This window comes from Oncorhynchus mykiss, chromosome 9, assembly GCF_057628025.1.
Source record: "Oncorhynchus mykiss isolate SJ-2025 chromosome 9, ASM5762802v1, whole genome shotgun sequence".
Lineage (NCBI taxonomy): Eukaryota > Metazoa > Chordata > Actinopteri > Salmoniformes > Salmonidae > Oncorhynchus > Oncorhynchus mykiss.
Genome location: NC_143030.1, coordinates 2,247,033 through 2,253,114, shown reverse-complemented (window position 1 = coordinate 2,253,114; position 6,082 = coordinate 2,247,033).

Here is a 6,082-nt window from a genome sequence, read left to right as displayed (position 1 = left end):
AAACTAATGTAGGCCTATTGTTTCATTGTGCTTGTTTTGTGCAAAACCATTATTTTTCAATGAATAATCTCAGTAAAGTATTACTTTTGTCTTTGTAGCATATAGAATAAATTTAAAATTTTCCTTAATCATGTATCCTGTTTTTTAATTCGTTCTGAATACTCCATTCCAGGTTCCCCCTACAGCCACCAGGGCCTTGAGTATCTTCTAAATACTCCATTCCAGGTTTCCCCTACAGCCCCTACGGCCTTGAGTATCTTCTAAATACTCCATTCCAGGTTCCCCCTACAGCCCCCAGGGCCTTGAGTATCTTCTAAATGCTCCATTCCAGGTTTCCCCTACAGCCTCCAGGGCCTTTATGTATCTTCTAAATGCTCCATTCCAGGTTCCCCCTACAGCCTCCAGGGCCTTGAGTATCTTCTAAATACTCCATTCCAGGTTCCCCCTACAGCCCCCTATATTTATTATAATATATATCTTGAGTATATCTCTAAAATTAAATTTATGCTGAAACATTAGATAAGTTTCATGCAGCAACATAAAATGAGTGTAATTTCTGCCATACTGCTCTCACCTACCTAGCTAGACTACATCTGACAGTGAAAGGCACATACATTGAATATGATCAATGTTTTTAGGGCAATTTCACATCGCAAGTTTGTTGTCCAGTAGGGATTTCAGCATGTTAATCTTGGTGGGGCAAACTGAATTTTTAGATTCATGCCAACAAAGCCACGACACAACACAACACTAAACAATACATTATTTGCACTATAATGGTGACAAACACACAAACTGTTAGGGCCTACATAAAGCTGTCCCAACAGCAGAGCCTTCTTTCCAGCACCATGGAGTGACTCCTTACCACCACTATCCCTGAGCCTCAGTGGAGCCTTGTTTTCAGCACCATGGAGTGACTCCTTACCACCACTACCCCTGAGCCTCAGTGGAGCCTTGTTTTCAGCACCATGGAGTGACTCCTTACCACCACTACCCCTGAGCCTCAGCAGAGCCTTGTTGTCAGCACCATGGAGTGACTCCTACCCCTGAGCCTCAGCAGAGCCTTGTTTTCAGCACCATGGAGTGACTCCTTACCACCACTACCCCTGAGCCTCAGTGGAGCCTTGTTTTCAGCACCATGGAGTGACTCCTTACCACCACTACCCCTGAGCCTCAGTGGAGCCTTGTTGTCAGCACCATGGAGTGACTCCTTACCACCACTACCCCTGAGCCTCAGTGGAGCCTTGTTGTCAGCACCATGGAGTGACTCCTTACCACCACTACCCCTGAGCCTCAGTGGAGCCTTGTTGTCAGCACCATGGAGTGACTCCTTACCACCACTACCCCTGAGCCTCAGCAGAGCCTTGTCTGGCAGCAAAACAGTTCATTCAGCCTCATTAACTGCCTTTAAAAAAACATAGCTGATATGGCTGACTTGTTTAAACAAATGTGGTTTCTACTGACAACTGAGATGTACAAACTACGGCATAAGGGAATGGTAAGCGGGTGAGAGGCAATGCGTCATTTAATTTAAGACATTAATGAGCTAAGACGGACGTAGTAAATCTTTTAATAAATGTATTGTTCTCTGCAGATCATCTCAGGCTCTGACAGGTTGGATGGGGAGCATCGCTGCACAGATATTTTCAGGTCTCTCCAGAGATCTTCGATCGGGTTCAAGTCCATGCTCTGGCAGGGCCACTCAAGGACATTCAGAGACTTGTCCCGAAGCCACTCCTGCATTGTCTTGGCAGTGTGCGTAGGGTCGTTGCCTGTTGGAAGGTGAACCTTCACCCCAGTCTGAGATCCTGAGCGCTCTGGAGCAGGTTTTCATCAAGGATTTATCTGTACTTTGTGCCATTCATCTTTCCCTCGATCCTGACTAGTCTCCCAGTCCCTGCCGCTGAAAAACATCCCCACAGCATGATGCTGCCATCACATTGCTTCACCATAGGGATGGTGCCAGGTTTCCTCCAGACATGACGCTTGGCATTCAGAGTCAGAGTCTTGAGGTGCTTTTTGGCAAACTCCAAGCGGGCTGTCATGTGCATTTTACTGAGGAGTTGCTTCCGTCTGGCCATTCCACCATAAAGGCCTGATTGGTGGAATGCTGCAGAGATGGTTGTCCTTCTGGAAGTTTCTCCCTTCTCCACAGAGGAACTCTGGAGCTCTGTCAAAGTGACCATTGGGTTCTTGGTCACCTCCCTGACCAAGGCCCTTCTCCCCCGATTGCTCAGTTTGGCCGGGCGGCCAGCTCTAGGAAGAGTCTTTGTGGTTCCAAACTTCTTCCATTTATGGAATGATGGAGGCCATTGTGTTCTTGGGGACCTTCAATGCTGAACACATTTTTTGGTACCCTTCCCTAGATCTGTTCCTCGACACAATCCTGTCTGGGAGCTCCACGGACAATTCCTTCAAACTCATGTCGCGCACCTACAGGGCTGGTCATAAAATAGGTAGCTCATGGATGCAAATAATGTTCTTCCCCAAAAACATAGCAAAAGAAGATCATCTGTTTCAGTAGCTGTAGTGAGCTAGCTAACTATCTAGCTAGGTGTCATCATCTAAAATAAACCTAATTTATAAGACAGTTCTTATTTGATTAATGGTGGTCCGTCCATCTATGTGAAGCTAGCCACAATAAGGATTAGCCACAATTGTGGACTTTGCGGTTAGCCTTCAAAATAAAAGTATGTCATTGACAGTGATGCAAATTAATACAAATAGTATAATTATGCCATATTTGAATAGATCATGCTAAACAAGGTATAATGTTAAATAAGACTATTTGTTAATTTGACAAAAATCTGTTGAAATTACTCTGGATGTATTAGACTTCAGAATTGCATTGGGGGCTTATTATATTATTATTATTATTATTATTATTATATATTATTATTACACTTATTTCACTGTACAGCCTTACCTATGAATTGTAGATCAATGACATGGGGTATCAGTCTACTCAGTGACACCCAGAGAACATTAGCATTGAAGCTCTTATTGGGGTGGCAGGTAGCCCAGTGGTTACAGCATTGAGCCAGTAACCAAAAAGGTTGCTGGATCAAATCCTCGAGCTGACAATGTAAAAATCTGTCGCTCTGCCCCTGAACAAGGAAGTTTACAATGAAGCCTTACCAGTGATCAGTGGGTTAATAAGAATTTGCTCTTAACTGACTTGCCTAGTTAATAAAAAAAGGTTTTGTGGGACTCTGAAACAACTGTGAATTGAGCAACATGTCTTGTCAACCTATCTGTATTGAACACTATTCCAGAGGAAAAGCAAGTTGAGAAAAAATGTATTGAGTATACTGATACTCAATTTCATTAATCCCCACTCATTAGGTAAAGTTCTACAGTGCAATATGAATGTCAATTGTCGTGGAAATTTCCTGTATTTACCAAATCAAAGCAAAGACACACATAGCCAGACAGCATTGGCCATCATTTATCGTTCAGCTTTGTCTCCTAGTGATCCCATAACAAAATACTCACACAGAGTAACCCAGGGCATACCTGGCTAGCACATGTAAAATAATTGGAATTCACCACCTCTGAGGGTCACTTAGACAATCACACAGACGCACAGAATGAGGTCCTTCTTCCAATAAGGCTTCACCAAATGGCGTGTTTTCACCTAGAATACACAGTCCCTTTGGCCCCTCACGCTCTGTATTTTCAGCTCCACCACCACATAAAGCATGGAGTTAGGCAGCATGTTGGAGCTGCCTTACTGCCTTACTCAAGAAAAGCAAAAATAAACTATGTTTGTATGCAGCTTTATTAACTCAATGATTATTATCCTTTACATTGTTTGCAAACTGATATGTGACATGTCAAAATAACAAACAAAATAGGCCAAAATTATCAAAAAATCAAGTGTGTATATATATACCGTATATAGATATACAATACCAGTCAGAAGTTTGGACACACCTACTCATTCAAGGGTTTTTCTTTATTTTACTATTTTCTACATTGTAGAATAATAGTGAAAACATAAAAACTACGAAATAACACATATGGAATCATGTAGTAACCAAAAAAGTATTAAACCAATCAAAATATAATTTATTTTTTGAAATTCTTCAAAGTAGCCACTTATCGTGTCTCTGACTTTAAATGTGAAGACTGTTATTTTATCAAATCAATTCTCTATATGTTACTACTAATATGTGATTAAACTAATCATGTAAACTTGAATGAACTAGCAAGTCAGGGCACCATGGGAAAATGTTTATAGAGTCTATTTCCTGAATCAACTCAAAATATATTTTCAAATCTTTTCGTGTACAGTCTTCTTCTATTAAAACCTCTTCAGGATAGGTTCTAGTTTCCTGAATTTCCGTCTGACTGACGTGCCCAAAGTAAACTACCTGTTACTCAGGCCCAGAAGCCAGGATATGCATTGGATAGAAAACAATTTGAAGTTTCTAAAACTGTCAAAATAATATCGGAGACTATAACAGAATTGATAAAAAGCGAGCGAAAATCCGAAGAAAAACCAACCAGAATTTTTTTTTGTTTTTAGGTCCTAGGCTCTTATAATGTAAACCTATGTAATTCCGTCTCTCAGATTGTAATTCCTATGGCTTCCACTAGATGTCTACATTATTTTTTCAAGGTTTCAGGAATTTTGAGTTTTGGTGAGGAGAGCAACGGAACAAAATCAGTCTTTCGGCGCGTGTGGAATAATTTTACTTTTTGAACATACTACTTTCCGTATGAAATATTTTAGTTTATTTACAGTTTTTTTTATAGTTTATTTACCTGAAGATTAAATAGAAATGTTGTTTGACTTGCTTGGACAAAGTTTAGCGGTAGCTTTTTGGATTCCTTTGTCTGCATTTTAAACGAGTGGTTTACTGAAATTGATGGCACCAACTAAACTGACTTTTTTGGATATAAAGAAGGATTTTGTCTAACAAAATGACCATTCATAGCTGGGACCCTTGGGATTGCAAAAAGAGGAAGATTTTCAAAAGTAAGTGATTTATTTAATCGCTATTTGTGACTGTGCTGTTTGAAAAGTATAATGATGTTGTCACGCCCTGACCGTAGAGAGCGTTTCATGTCTCTATTTTGGTTTGGTCAGGGTGTGATTTGGGTGGGCAGTCTATGTTCTATGTTCTATGATTTTCTATTTCTATGTGTTTGACCGGGTGTGGTTCTCAATCAGAGGCAGCTGTCTATCGTTGTCTCTGATTGAGAACCATACTTAGGTAGCCTTTTCTTACCTGTGTTTTGTGAATAATTATTTTCTGTGTGTGTTTGTGTGCACCTCAGTTGCGTCACGTTCTCTGCTGTTTACCTGTTTGTTTCTTGGTTGTTTCGGTTTCACTTTCATTAAAAGATGTGGAACTACATGCACACTGCGCCTTGGTCGATTTATGACAGGGAGTTTGAGGATAGCGAGCGTGACAGATGTGGGGCGCTGTCCTCAGACAATCATGGTATGCTTTCGCTGTAAAGCCTTCTGTAAATCTGACAACACAGTTAGATTAACAAGAATTTAAGCTTTTAAATTATATAAGATACTTCATGTTCATGAATGTTTAATATTATGATTATTCATTTGAATTGTGCGCCCTCCAATTTCACTGGATATTGTCAACTTTGATCTCACTAGCGGGACACCTAGCCTTAAGAAGTTTTAATTAATGAATGAATTATTATTCAGTGTCATCTGAACGCCGTAAAATTCTTGGTTATCTTCACGAACCCTGGCTAACAAGTTGATTCAGCATTGCAAAAATTGGCTTAATTATTTATTTACTAAATACCAAAATAATCACACAGAATTACCTATACACAGGATGGATCATACATCGATTACTAATCATTTCATAAAAGAAAAAGTCCCTAGCGGACGAAAGGGGGTTTGAATGAAAGAGCGGGAAGACTGAAGGACAAAGGAATTGGGTCGGACCTTAAGAAGCTATGCTATCGTAAATACAGAATCTTATGCATTCTAATACCTGCCCATTCGGTAAAGGAAAATGCAAGATATGTATTTACACTGAGTTGCACTTCGATAGATAGGTCGAAGATTGAAGACTGGTTTGCCCAGCAGAGATCGCCC